Source organism: Macaca nemestrina, chromosome 9 (genome assembly GCF_043159975.1).
Source record: "Macaca nemestrina isolate mMacNem1 chromosome 9, mMacNem.hap1, whole genome shotgun sequence".
Lineage (NCBI taxonomy): Eukaryota > Metazoa > Chordata > Mammalia > Primates > Cercopithecidae > Macaca > Macaca nemestrina.
The window spans coordinates 64,254,374-64,270,151 of record NC_092133.1 but is presented as its reverse complement, the minus strand read 5'-3'; the positions used below and the strand labels follow the sequence as shown (position 1 = coordinate 64,270,151).

The following is a 15,778-nucleotide window of genomic DNA, read 5'->3' as shown; positions in this document are numbered from 1 at the left end:
GCTTCCCATTTAGCTGGGACAACAAGCGCCTGCCATGACGCCTGGCTAATTTTTTGTATTTTTAGTAGGGATGGGTTTCACTGTGTTAGCCAGGATAGTATTGACCTCCTGACTTCATGATCCGCCTGCCTCGGCCTCCCAAAGTGCCAAACCTATTCTTAATTACTATGTTTGACTTCAGGACTTCTCTCCAGGTCTTACTGGAAACAAAGCTTTTGCAGTCAGAAGGTGCAATGACATAGGTGTAAGTTGCTTTTGGTTCCACTAGTAGCTGAAATAATTTTAACTGTAAGTTGGATATATGCCGGCAATGTAAGCAAGAGCTATTGGGAAATTCACCTTTTGCGATAATGCTGTTGCTTCTGTGAAAGGGAAACAGGCGTGGGGAAGAAACAGGTAAGGCTAAAAGAGGTCCTAAAGAGCAGAATTAGGAGTATCTGAAAAGCAGTGGAAAGAAAGTTTAGCTACTTTACCTATACATTATTAGAAGACATTTGTGACTTTTTTTTTTTTAGGGTGGCATAACAAGGATAAAGTAGATGTTAGATTGCTTCCCAGAATTGATCCAAAGTACTTATCAATCAGCATATATGTAATTTCTAATCCAAGTATTGCTTAGCTATAGATTTCATACCTAGGCTCTCTAATAGGAATGAACCTTATATTTTGAAGAGTTACTAGGTAGAAGCCTGATTGGTTGATGTTACCTGTACCTGAACATAGACCTATTCACATTTTCAGTTGGGAAGTTGAATGAGCCTCTGCAACTGAGAATAAGGGGAAAAGGGAACACATTATAAGTTGGTACTGCATTGTATAGGGTGAAGAAATACACAAACCATGTAATTGGAGAGAAATTTAGTGTTGCAATATTTAGAATGTATTATTTACGGCTGGACTTGGTGGCTCACGCCTGTATTCCCAGAACTTTGGGAAGTCGAGGTAGGTGGATCACAAGGTCAGGGGTTTGAAACTAGCCTGGCCAACATGGTGAAACTCTGTCTCTACTAAAAAAATACAAAAATTAGCTGGGTATGGTGGCATGCACCTGTAATCTCAGCTACTTGGGAGGCTAAGGCAGGAGAATTGCTTGAACCTGGGAGGTGGAGGTTGCAGTGAGCCAAGATTGCGCCACTGTTATTTGTGTCACTGCACTCCAGCCTGGGTGACACAGCAAGACTGCCTCAAAAGCAAACAAAAAGAATATTATTCACATATTGTAATGCTGATATTAAAAAAATAGTAACAGTAAACCTCCATTATGTGCCAGGTACTGTGCTGAATCCTTTATTCATTATCGAAAAGTCTTATATCTATCCTGCAAAAGCTGTGCTGAATCCTTATTCATTATCCGAAAGTCTTATATCTGTCCTGCAAAAGTATGTGTTTTGGTGAGAACAGTCAGTCTTCAGAAGATTAAGTAATTCTCCCAAAGTTGAAATTAAAGCTGAGTGGAAACAAGAACCAATAAGAAGAACAATGGAAGAAAAGAAACCATTTATAATAGCGAGAGAAACAAAATAACCCAGCAATAAAGTAGTAAGAAATGTGCAAGACCTATATGAAGAAGACTTGAAAGCATTACTGAGGAACACAAAAAACTTGAGCAAATGAAAACCACATTTATGGATAGGGACATTCAACCATATCAACCTGTCAGTTTTCTCTAATTTGTAAATTTAGTGTGATCCTAATGAAAATGTCAAGTGACTTTTTGGGGAAGTAGACAAATGGATACTGAAGTTCATATGGAAAAAGAAAAAGTAGGAAAATTCTAAAAAAGAACAGTAATAAATATTAACTTTTTTTAAAGACAGTTTCTAATATACATTAAAATGAGCAAGGTGTAGAGAGCAATGTATAGAGAGCTACATTTTGGGTTTTTTAAACAAAGAAAAATATACACTTGCATTTGCTTATAGATACACAAAAAACCCTGGAAGGATATATACAACTAATAACATTGGTAACTCTTGGTGTAGAGGTGGGAAAAGAAGTGGTGAGAGTTAGGTTGATGGAGAACATACATAGTAGACTTTTCCCTGCATACCTTTTTAAAAACAATGTAAATATGTTACCTATTCTTTTTTTTTTTTTTTTTTTTTAAGGGTAGGCTTTGGAATTAGAGTGCTCACATAAAAATCCTGGCTCTGTTGCTAGATCTGTTTTCTTGGTCACATTGCTTAACCTCTCTGTGCCTAGGTGTTCTCTTCTCTAAAATTAGGATAATCATGCCAAACTCCGAGAGTAGCTGCAGGAGAATCACTTGAACCTGGGAGGTGGAGGTTGCACTGGGCCGAGATTGTGCCACTGCACTCCAGCCTGGTGACAGAGTGAGACTCCTATCTCAAAAAAATAAAAATAAAACGTAACAGTGCAAAGAACAATGCCTGGCATATGGTGAGTATTCAATAAGTGTTTGCTTAGAAGAAAAAACAATATTAGAGTGGGAATTTAAATTTAGGTCTGCCTTATGGTAATGTGATATTATGCTGTTTCATATTTGCCTGGTGACTGTTATATTGTCTTATATGGAAACTATATTGCTTTCATAATTACCTCCAGATATACAATACAGATCTTTTCATTTATGCCTGAAGTTTAGGCATTTATTCAACAAACAGTTGTCTTCCTGCTGTGCCCCTGATATTGTGCTAGGCATGAAAGTACTTCTTTGTCTTTAGCCTTCAATTAACCTTACTGGAGCTCTTATTCAAACACTATACCAAAATTTAAAAAATTGTTTGTTTATGGTACTTAGAGGTAATGCTTTATTGGAGCGATATAAAATGGATTGGATTCCTTTACCTTCAGACTTTAAAGATATAATAATGACACCAAAAAAGAAAAGAATTAAAGATGCCTTTTTTTCTTGTGAGAAGCACATAAATGATGGCAGTTAGATTGATCATTGATTTTTAAGGTTATTTAATGATTAATAATTACAAGGTGGCCAGGTGTGGTGGCTTACACCGGTAATCCTAGCACTTAGGGAGGCCAAGGCAGGTGGATTGCCTGAGCTTAGGAGTTCAAGACCAGCCTGGGCAACATGGTGAAACCCTGTTTCTACTAGAAATAGAAAAAATTAGCTGGGTGTGGTGATGCACGCCTGTAATCCCAGCTACTCTATTCAGGAGACTGAGGCATGAGAATTACTTGAACCCAGAAGGTGGTGGTTTATGTAATTGCACCACTGCACTCCATCCTGGGCAACAGAACAAGACTCTGTCTTAAAAGCCAAAATAAATTAATAAGGTGTAGTTTGTGTATTGATATTTTGAGGATCATGGACACTTGAGTAAATACTACTGAGTTATACTATTTTGTTCCTTTTTTCCTTTTTTATTTTTTTGAGACAAGAGTCTCACCCTGTCACCCAGGCTGGAGTGCAGTGGTGCAATCTCAGCTTAGTGCGACCTCCGCCTCCCGGGTTCAAGCGATTCTCCTGCCTCAGCCTCCCAAGTAGCTGGGATTACAGGCATGCGCCACCACACCTGGCTAATTTTGTATTTTTGGTAGAGACAGAGTTTCACCACGTTGGCCAGGCTGATCTCAAACTCCTGACCTTGTGGTCTGCCCGCTTTGGCCTCCCAAAGTGCTGGGATTACAGCCATGAGCCACCATTATACTTTTAAAACCAGCCCTGCCCCTCCCAAAATGATAAGCTGACCTTAAAATGTAGAATGCATGTGTTTGATCGTACTTCTCTACTCTTATTTTGCATTTGCTGTTATTTTCACACCAATCTGAATAAAATTTTGGCTTAGTGTGTTGTTGATAAACTGTGTATCCACTGTTATACAGTGCTTGACTATGAGAGAAATTTATACCTCAAGAAAATCAAGGACAAATATATATATATCATATATGTTTGAAATTGCATATAACTGATAAGTTGTGGAGAACAAAAAAAGGAACATTTAAAATGGAAGCCATTGCGGTTATCTATCTTTATCTGTCAAAACAAAATGCAAAAACAACTCCTTTTCCTTGTTTGTTAATGCTTGCACTCACTTAGGTTCAGACCTTAGATTCATTTTAGGGTCTGTTTCCTTTCCTGTAGCACCCACATTGAGCCAGTTGCCAGATTTTGGTTATTTTTCTCAGTGACTGTCTTGTTAATTTCTTTTGCAAATAGCTCGTGTAACTTTGAGCTAATTACTTTGAACTATTGGGCCCTTAGTTTCCTCTTCTCTCAATCTAAAATTCTTTGTTTTCATTCTGGGCTATTACTGGTGTGCATGAGAACTGTGGCCAGTAGCTCTTTAACTGGTCTCCCTGCTCCACTTCATTCTTCTTATTAATTCTAGGTTAATCTTTCCAAGGTATATTTCAGTTTCCCTGTCTTGAAATTTGCCCAGCTAAAGTACCATCTCCGTCATTACTCCTTGGTCACTCTTATAAGAATTCAAGTCACACATTTTGAACTATCAAGTACAGTCCATGGAATTCAGTAGGTTAATAAATTGCATCACTGTCTTCCCATTACAATTATCTTCCCTACCGTGTCATCTCCTGGATGGTAGAAAACCTTGTCTTAACATGTCTTTGCTAAAACCACAGTGAAATACTGTGGTGCACATAGAAGGAACTCAGGGCAGGGTTGTTGAAAGAGCACAGGATCAATGTGTTTTATTGGTTTCGTCTTAGGAAAGGAAGATCATAGACTCTTGTTTTAATGAACTTGATCACCATCAGCTAAATTACAGTGAAAATTTTAAAATTTAAAACTCTACTAATATATTCTGAGGGTTCATTCTTGCTTGTCTTTGAAAGAAATTGAGCTAAAGGAACTATATGATTGTATTGTATTATGTTGGAGTCTTTATATTTTACCTTTACCTCTTCTTTCCTCTTCAAAGCAATTAATTTTAGCAGTTCATAGACATCCAAGTAGTACTTCTTTAAAAGAAAGGGGCCAGGCGTGGTGGCTCACGCCTGTAATCCCAGCACTTTGGGAGGCTGAGGCCGGTGGATCTCCTCAGGAGTTCGAGACCAGCCTGGTCCAGCATGGTGAAACCCCGCCTCTACTAAAAATACAAAAATTAGTCAGGCATGGTGGCCAGTTCTGTAATCCCAGGTACTCGGGAGACTGGGGCAGGAGAATCGCTTGAACCCGGGAGGCAGAGGTTGCAGTGAGCCGAGACGTGCTACTGCACTACAGCCTGGGCAACAGAGCGAGACTCTGTCTCAAAAAAAAAAAAAAAAAAAAAAGGATATTGTAATGCCCCTAAGTAAAAATAAAACTATATTTTGGAAGTAAGTTATTGAAACATAACTATGTTATATTTGAATATTAACAAAAGGACAGCGGTTCAATAAATAGGGAAATGTTTATAACTTAGTGCCTTTATCTGTGAAGCTTAAGGATAATGGCAAACTTTCCTCATGGTGTTATGAGGGTTAAATAAGATTAAGTAATTAAAGTGCTAAGCTTAGTGCCAGGCACATAAGCTCTTTATATATGTTAACTGTATTCCTCTATATAAATAGAATATATAAAAGGGGTATGAACTTGTCAACATATCCATTACAAAGAATTTCTTAATCTTGTTAGTTGTTTCTTCATATAAACATTTTATTGTTTGCTGTCAACTAAGACATGTAAGTTACTTTATATTAACTTTAGATTTTATCAGGGAACCCACTGAAATACTTTCTTGCCTATGGATTGTACCATTCCAAATTCCTACTGGTAATTATTAGTAATAATTAGAGGGAATAAAAATTTTCATTTAATTTATTGATGGTTTAGTTTTGTTTCTTTAATTCTGAATTTGTCTTATAGTTTGTGATGATTGTTAAGTACGTGATGTTAGATATCCTTCTAAAAGTATCAGTTACCACCAGCCTGGGCAACATGGTGAAACTCTGTCCCTACTAAAAATACAAAAATAGCCAGGCATGGTGGCACATGTGTGTAATCCCAGCTACTCGGGAGCCTGAGTCAGGAGAATCGCTTGAGCCTGGGAGGCAGAGGTTGCAGTGAGCCGAGATCGTGCCACTGCACTCCTGCCTGGGCAACAGAGCGAGACTCTGTCTCAAAAAATAGAAACAATATAAAAAATAAAAATAAATATAAAAGTATTAGTAAACAATAGTTGTACTTTGTTTTATTTAAACAATAATTTCACTATTATTTTTCAGTAATAGGGAATTTTATGGCTTGAGTGAAGTAGCCTTTGGTTATTTGTTTTCTCTGCAACAAAATTAGTAATGTAATTATTTAAAGTTAGAAACAAATCTGAATTACTCATTGATGTTATTCACTAATCCCAAGTGATTAATATCTTTATCTTTAAAAAGTCAGAATCATGAAATGGGACAGATGTGCGCCTCATGCCTGTAATCCCAACATTTTGGGAGGCTGAGGTGGGTGGATCACTTGAGGTCAGGAGTTTGAGACCAGCCTGGCCAACATGGTGAAACCTCATCTCTACTAAAAATGCAAAAAATTAGCTGGGCGTGGTGTTGCCAGGTGGGTGTGGTTAGCTGAGAGAATTTCTTGAACCTGGGAGGTGGAGGTTGCAGTGAGCTGAGATTGCACCACTGCACTCCAGCCTGACCAACAGAGTTAGTGAAACTCGGTCTCAAAAAAAAAAAAATCATAAAATACTTCAACTACACATTCAGTTATTTAATAAAACAAAGAAGAAGAAAAGAAAAATTAAAAAACATTTATAAAAAACCAGTGTTAAATTTGGTAATCATTTTCCGAATCTTTTATCTGCATACATGTGTAAGAATGGAGCTCTACAATACCTTTTTTATTTTATAGTATGGTATCTTGAGAACTTTAAAGTTAAATTTTTAGACATGGATTTTAGGTATACTTTGCATTGCCCTAGTTTAGAGTTTTGAGTTGTTCAGAGAGAAGGGAAGGGGAAATCTGTATTTTTAACAACTAATGAGGCATGGTAGGACAGAGGATTTTGAAACTTAAGGTCTGGTGGAGTTGAAATGATCTCTTTAAAATAGGTATTTGACAAAGTATATTCCTTCTGACCTCAGTATTAAAATTTTTCAATGTGGATATACTTGTTGCTCTTCATAACTGTGGATTCTAGATCCTGTTAACATGAACATAAAATATCAACAGAGATTTTTGTTCTCTGTATAAAATGACCAATGTTTTAGTTTGTGGTAATTCCTAGACATGGGCATTCACAGAACTGCCAAATACTTGAGTCAGCAGATGTGCACTTTACCAGTGGAGATTTAAGGCAGTGCTCTGCCTTTTTGTTCTAGCAGTCATTGCAAACAAGTGGCCTTTTTGTGATGTATTTAATGCCACATTTTTTTTTTGCATGTTTTGCCAATCTTATTGATGATTTTACTGTTTAAAATGGTCCCCAGGCCGGGTGCTGTGGCTCAAACCTGTAATCCCAGCACTTTGGGAGGTTTACTTGAGTCCAGGAGTTCAAGACCAGCCTGGGCAAAATAGGGAGACCCCTATCTCTACAAATAATTAAAAAATTAGTGGGGTGTGGTGGCTCATGTCCGTGTTCCCAGCTACTCAGGAGGCTGAAGCAGGAGGATCACCTGAGCCTGGGAGGTTGCTACTGCAGTGAGCTGTAATTTCACCACTGCACTCCATCCTGGGTGACAGAGAGACCTGGTCTCAAAAAAAAAAAAAAAAAGTAATACTTAAATATATACTAAATGAGATGTTTTTAAACAGAAACATCCCTAAAACAAGATTATGTATTTATCAGTTGACAAAAATGTTCTGACCAGAGGCTTGCAGGAACCTTACCTTGTATTTTCTTTAGGGGCAATAATTCAATATTTGCTAAGTCAGTGTTCATGGTGACTTTATAGGACATAACTACTGCACATAGTGAGAATTGATTATTCCTAGCTAGACTAGAATAAAAAGACTAAAATAATAAGTGGAAGAATGATGTGGTTTCTTAGAAGGATGATGCGGTAGTGAAATAAACCATTAGTATTTAGCATCCTTCTGTTTCTTTGTGCATTGTACAGAATATTGTGTCATCTTTTAAGACATTATAAAATAAGTCTGGAGTCTCTATCTTTGTAGCTTTTATTTTCCTTTTTTTGTAGCTTTTGTTGACCACAATTAGATTTAGTTTTATAGGATCCTATAGTTTTATAGGATTTTCGCCGGGCGCGGTGGCTCAAGCCTGTAATCCCAGCACTTTGGGAGGCCGAGACGGGCGGATCACGAGGTCAGGAGATCGAGACCATCCTGGCTAACACGGTGAAACCCCGTCTCTACTAAAAAAATACAAAAAACTAGCCGGGCGAGGTGGCGGGCGCCTGTAGTCCCAGCTACTCGGGAGGCTGAGGCAGGAGAATGGCCCGAACCCGGGAGGCGGAGCTTGCAGTGAGCCGAGATCCAGCCACTGCACTCCAGCCTGGGCGACAGAGCGAGACTCCGTCTCCAAAAAAAAAAAAAAAAACTATAGGATTTTTTCATTCTTTGTTCATAATGGCAAAGAGAAGAAAATTGACAGAGGGAGATGTTTCACAATTCAGACATATCAGAGAGAGCAGCACTTTATGATGGTGAAATTGATCATATAAATGAACTCTTACACAATGAATTGGAGATGATGATACTCTATGAATTTTCACAAGCTTAATTGATAATATTTCTGAGGTCCCAGAGGACATAGGATATTCTTACCCAGTTACTCATTCAGCAGGAAGTACTTTGTTATGTAATATTTTGCAACAAGAACCTGGCCCAATCTATCCTGTATGTGAGACAGTATTCTTTTTTTTAATGATGTTTGTGCAGAAAAATGTACTTGATGTAGTTTGTAAGCAAACAAACACTAAAGTTGGATTTGCCTACAAAGGTGATTGGAAGGACACAGATGATGTAGAAATGAAAATTTTCATTAGGTCGATCATTGTAATTGTTTTAAAAATAAGCCTAAAAATGAAAGTTTTTCTTTTATGAAGCAAAGAAGGATGCCCTCTTTCTCTTCGGTAAAATGATGCGCCATTAGTGTTTTCAAAAGTATGATTAATGATAGAACCAGAAGTAGTGATGAATAAGGACCTATTAGAGATGTATTCAAAGTCGTTATCTACAAAGTGGGTATGTTTCATCTGTATAGCACTTTATCTTTTCAGGTTTTGCCAGTGTCTCTGACAAATGAATTCAAAAGCCAATCTTTTCTATTTGTGTTTTCCTTTTTGTGCCTCTGAAAATTAAATGTGTCTTTTCTTCTTTGCTTGAAGAGAAATACTGTGACTCATAAATACTGATAGAATACAATGATTTTTTTTTCACACTTTTTATATGAACATTTTGAAGCATAAAGAAAAGTTGAGGCCAGGCACAGTGGCTCATGCCTGTAATCTCAACACTTTGGGAGGCCGAGGCAGTTGTGTTGCTTGAGCTCATGAGTTCGACACCACCCTGGGCAACCTAGTGAAACCCTATCTCTAAAAAATACAAAAAATTAGCCTATAGTCTCAGCTACTCAGGAGGCTGAGGTGGGAGGACCACTTTAGCCCCGGAGGCGGGGTTGCAGTGAGCCGAGATCATGCCACTGCACTCCAGCCTGGGTAACAGAGTGAGATCCTGTCTCAAAAAAGAAAGAAAGAAAAGTTGAAAGAATAGTGTTAACATTGGCCGGGCGCGGTGGCTCACGCCTGTAATCCCAGCACTTTGGGAGGCCAAGGCAGGCAGATCACGAGGTCAGGAGGTTAAGACCATCCTGGCTAACACGGTGAAACCCCGTCTCTACTAAAAATACAAAAAAAAAAAAAAAAAAAAAAGCCAGGCATGGTGGCGGGCGCCTGTAGTCCCAGATACTCGGGAGGCTGAGGCAGGAGAATGGGGTGAACCCAGGAGGCGGAGTTTGCAGTGAGCCGAGAGCGCGCCACTGCGCTCCAGCCTGGGCGACAGAGCGAGACTCCGTCTCAAAAAAACAACAAAAAAAGTGTTAACATTTTGCCATATATTTTATCTGTGTGTGTTCATATTTTTAAATAACATAGCTTTTTATTTCTTAATTACTATTGACTATAATGATTATATGCTGTTATTAAACCTTTCCAACAAGTTTAGCATCAAGCATTTGTGATTTCAACATCTTTTAACCCTTATTTATCAAAGGATTCAATAATTTTTTTAATGGACTTGCATGGCAAGGTTTTTTTGTTGTTTTTTTGGGTCTTCTTTGGGTTTTTCTACTTATCGTCAATTGATGTGGTTTAATGCCCCTTAACTCTCCGTTTTCTAATTGTGTGATTGGCCTTTAAAGGTGCATGTATTTTGGTGATAAAAAGTTAATAGTACACAGTACCTGGAACATAGTAAACAATAAATGTTTGCTGTTGGATTTGGCATGAGTTTTTTTTGCATCCCTTTCTTACATGGAGCATTACTGGGCCAGGCTGTGTAAGTGAATTTTTTTGTTTGTTTTGTTGGATTCATTTATTTCTTTTCATTCTTGCTTGTCATTCATTATCTCCCTTTTTAGGCCATCTTGATTTGAGTATTCAACCAGAATTTGACTTGGATGTAAAATGTCTCAACAAACCATTGATATGACTTTCTAGGATACTGGGGAAAAATGGTTGAGTTTATTCATTTTGATGAGCCATTTGGAAAAAATAGATAATATTTTAAAAATTGTAGTGAAGTTATCAGTTTTGTGTATTTGATGTCTGAAAAGTCAACTATTAAATATTATTCTCAAGTCATGTGTTTTTATAATAATGTATTGCTGAAGTCATTATCCATTTTCAAAGTTAGTATCCCAATAATTGGATGGGGCTAAAATTCTGAAAGAACCAAAATTATCTTTAGTGTTTAGTATGTTGAAAAAAATTAAAGAGCTCAGATTAGTTTTAAAATGAAAACATGAAAACAATGGTTTTAATACATTGTGTTAACTACTTACTCTAAGGATCTGTTTCTTTTGTATTTTTTAAGTTACATTTTGTTTATTGTTTGTTTTGAAAAGACAGTATATTCACATGGTTCAAACATCAAAGCAATTTAAATATACATTGAGAAGCTTAGCTCTTACATTTGACCACGCTATATTGTTCCCTCTGCCTATATCCCTTCTAAATAACTATGCTTGTTAGTTGTTGTTTTTTTGTTTTTGAGAAAGGGTCTCACTTCAGTTGCCCAGGCTGGAGTGCAGTGGTACAATCTTGGTCACTGCAGCCGCAGCCTCCCGGGATCAGGCGATTCTCCTATCTCAGCCTTCCAAGTAGCTGGGACTATAGGTGTACATGGTTAATTTTTTGGGTTTTTTTAGTGGAAATGGGGTTTTGCCATGTTGTCCAGGCTGGTCCTGAACTCCTGGACTCGAGCAATCTGCCTGCCTCAGCCTCCCAAAGTACTGGGATTACAGGCATAAGCCACTGCATCTGGCCTTGTTTGTTTTTTGTTTTGAGACAGTCTCACTCTCTCCCAGGCTGGAGTGCAGTGGCACAATCACGGCTCACTGTAGCCCTGACCTCCTAGGCTCAAGAGATCCTCCCACCTCAGTTCCCTGAGTAATGGAAACTATAAGCATTTGCCACCATGCCTGGCTAATTTTTAATTTTTTTGTAGGTATAGAGTCTCATTATGTTGCCAAGGCTGGTCTCGAACTCCTGGATTCAAGCCATCCTCCCACCTTGGCCTCCCAAAGCGCTAGGTGGCGTGAGCCACTGTGCCTGTTCATATGTTTTTTGTGTATCTTTCCAAAGTTTTTTTTTTTTTTTTTTTTTTTTTGAGACAGTCTCACTCTGTCACCCAGGCTGGAGTGCTGGAGTGCAGTGGTGTGAACTTGGCTTGCTACAACCTCTGCCTCCTGGATTCAGGCAATTCTCATATTGAGATTACAGACACCCTCCACCCAGGCTGGTGTCTAACTCCTGGCCTTGCCTCCCAAAGTCCTGGGATTACAGGTGTGAGTCACTGTGCCCGACCTATCTTTCCAAAGTTTTTAAAATGTAGATACAATATTAGCAAATATGAATATGTTTTCTTCTTCCTCTTACACAAAAAATAGCAAATCACGTACACTATTCCACATCTTATCATTTTTTCTTCACCACTGGATAATATACCCTGGGGATCTTTTCATAACAACATGTAGTTTCCTCTTTTCTTTCTTTATTTTTTTCAAATTGCAGAGCGTAATATTTCAGTGTGTAGATGGAATCTTTTGGATACTGGAGAATTTCCAATCTTTTGCTATTGTATATAGTGCTGCAAATATATATGTACACATACACAGAGGTATATCTGTAGGACAGATTCCTGGAATTGGAATTGCTAGGTCTGAAGGGTGAATGCATGTGGGTTTTGTTAGATATTGCCACATTTCTCTTCATAGAGGTTGTACTGTTTTGTTCTTAGACAAACAGTGTACAAGAGTGCCTTTTTCTCCCATGAACTGTTGTCAAACTTTTTGATTTTTATCAGGTGAATAAATTATATCTTGGTATGTGGGTTTTTTAAAACACAAATTTAAAAAATACCCTTTCTTTTTAGAGCAGTTTTTTAGGTTCAGGGCAAAACTGAGCAGAAAATAAAGAGTTCCCTTCTACTTCCTGTCTCCCACCATGCACCACTTCCCCAGCTTTCTGGATGTCCTGCAGCACGATGGCATATTTGTTAAAATCAACGAATCTACACTGACATATCATTATCACCCAAATTCCATAGTTTACTTTAGCATTCATTTTTAGTGTTACACATTAAATGGATTTTAACAAATGTATAATGACATGTATCCATCATTGTAATATCAGGCAGAATAGTTTCACTGTCCTCAAAATCCCCTATTCTCTGCCTATTCGTCCCTCCCTCCCTTTATCCCCTGGCAACCACTAATTATTTTACTGTCTCCATCATTGTGCCTTTTCCAACTTTTCATATAGTTGGGATCATATAGTTTGTAGCCTTTTCATATTGGCTTTTTTTTACTAAGTATTAAGTACATTTCCTCTATGTCTTTTCATGGCTCGGTAGCTCATTTCTTTTTAGCACTAAATATTCCATTGTCAGGATGTACCACAGTTTATCCATTCACCTACTAAAGGATGTCTTGGGTGCTTCTGGGTTTTGGCAATTATAAATAAAACTGCTGGAAACTTCCATGTGGGCTGGGTATGGTGGCTCATGCCTGTAAATCCTAACACTTTGAGAGGCTGAGGTGGGAAGATCGCTCGAACCCAGGAGTTCATGACCAGCCTGGGCAACATAGTGAGACCCTGTCACTACAAGAAATTAAAAGATTAGCTGGGTATGGTGGCCTGTGCTTATAGTCCCAGCTACTCTGGAGGCTGAGGTGGGAAGATTGCTTGAGCCTGGGAGGCTGCAGTGAGCCATGATTATGCCACTGCACTTCAGCCTGGCAACAGAGTGAGACCCTGTCTCAAAAAAAAAAAAAAAAAAAAACCACCATGTGCAGGTGTTTATGTGGACATAAGTGTTTGAGTAACTATCAAGGAATTGGGTCATATAGTAAGAGTATATTTAGTTTTGTCAGAATTTGCCAAACTATTTTCCAAAGTGGCTGTACTATTTTGCATTCCCACCAGCAATGAAGGAGAGTTCCTGTTGCTTCACATCCTTGCCAGCATCTGGTGGTGTCAGTGTTTTGTCTTGTGGCCGTTCTAATAGGTGTGTAGTGGTATTTTTTTTTAAGTTGTAATTCCCAGGAGACATGAGTTGAACATCTGTTTGTATGCTTGCTTGCCATTTGTGTGTCTTCCTTGAGGAGGTGTCAGTTTTGGTCTTTTACCTGTTTTTAAAATGGGATTGTTTGTTTTCTTCTTGTTATTCAGTTTTAAGCTTTCTTTGTTTACTTTGGATTAACACTTTATCAGCTGTATCTTTTGCAAATATTTTCCCCCGGACTATGGCTTGTCTTCTTACTCTCCTGATAGATTTTTTTAATGAAGCTTAACCCATATGGGAAAGTGCAAAATTGAAAATACGTGTATAGCTTGATGAGTTTTCTAAGCTAATCTATTATTGGCTTCTCAGTGTAGTTTGAATTTGCATTTCTCTACGGGCCATTTCTGTTTTTTTTCTCTGAACTTCTGGTTCACATCTCTTACCCACTTGTCATGTGAATTACTGACCTTTTTTTTCCCCCTAGGAAATCAATAAAAACTGGGGATGGTATTTTGTCTGAGATGAATAATATTTTTTGCCTCCTTTTTTTCATCAGTTTTTTGACTTTGCTGTTGGTTTTGCTATAACAATTAACTTGAATTTCCTCAAATGGATACATGGAATCTTCTTCTCAGGACTCAGCTAGTTTTCACTGTTTTCCAAAATTCTTCATGTTTGTTGTTGTTGTTGTTGTTTTGGAGACACGGTCTCACTCTGTCGCCCATGAAGGAATACAGTGGCACGATCACAGCTCACCGTAGCTTCAACTGCCTGGGCTCAAGTGATTCTTCCCCCTCTGTCTCCCCACAGGTGTATGCCACCATGCTTGGCTAATTTTTTAAAAAAATTATTTGTAGAGACGAGGTCTCACTATGTTGCCCAGGCTGGTCTCAAACTCTGGGGTTCAAGTGATCCTCCCACTTTGGCTTCCGCAAGTGCTGGAATTACAGGCGTGAACTACCTGGCCTGGACTACCTTTTAAGGTTTACATAAATAGCTCATTTTCTTTTAGTGCTTTTTGTATATGTTTATCTTAGCATTTAGTCACAATCTTTATCTCACCTGTTTTTCCGTAGGTCATAAACTCATTGAGGGCTAGGATGCTTGTTTTATTCTCTCTCTGTCCGTGCTTGGAGCACAAGAAGTGTACAATACAACTGTTGAATATAAATGATTGCTTCTTTGTTTCTTCGATTTGGTGCCTTTGACTTTACAACCATTGCTTTCTTTACAGCTGATGCTATTAATTTGTTATTGTTGAACCAACCAAGCAGTCTTACTTACCCCCCTTGTCATCCTGTCATTTTCTGCTACTTCCTTTGAGGATTGTTCTGGAGAGACCTTGACTTTTTCTGGAACCTCTGTGAGAGATAACAGATCTTTCAAACATTTACTTCTTCATAATTAAGGTTTATGGGAATGTTTTGATATAAACAAATGATGCTTTACTTCTAAGTATTTTTTCTTTTCTTTTTTTGGGGGGGAACAGTGTCATATCTTATTTTCCTTTTTTGTTTTTGTATGTTTCTGTAAAATAATTTTTTAAAAGCTATACAAAAAGTGAGGTATTAGTGTAATAAACTTCCATGTACTGGAAGCTTCAGGAGTAGGTAAGTACTTAATACATCATTAGAGTTATGCAGGTTACTAGAGGCTATCTAGGGCTAACTTCCCACTCCAAAATGCAAGATAGTAATTTAGATACAATTTGAATTTCTGTATCGATAGGAATTTTAGCCTCTTTGGTTCAATCTGTTTCGTTATTGAACAGCTGTATTTGTAAATTGAGCTAAACTATGCCTCTGAAGAAACCCTGATCCAGTTTTAACCGCTTTCAACATAAGACTTTTAGTTTGTTGAAGACAATGATTATAGCTTTCTTATTAAGCTGAAATAAAGTTAATTTTAAATGGCATCTTTTAAAAAACTTGTGGTACTAGTAAAAAAAAAAACTGACAAACACATCTTGAGGACTAAGAGAAACAAATTCACTTTCCTTATTGATTTGTCAATTGATGGCTACTGGTAGTAGGGCCAGTATTTTAAGTTAATTTCTGATTTAAAACTTGAACATATTTTAACCACGTAAGCAGTTTTTATATCTTTTAGTATTAAGTTGGCAGTCCACAAATGGAAACCCTGTCAGTCATGGTTTACAGCCTTTCA

The 15,778-nt window shown here is 37.9% G+C and overlaps 1 protein-coding gene across 11 annotated transcripts in view; it reads left to right on the top strand.

Moving 5' to 3' along the window:
- The window catches only part of LOC105466126 (HECT and RLD domain containing E3 ubiquitin protein ligase 4), a 153,895-nt gene that overhangs the window by 13,462 nt on the left and 124,655 nt on the right, over positions 1–15,778 (top strand). The window lies entirely within an intron of this gene.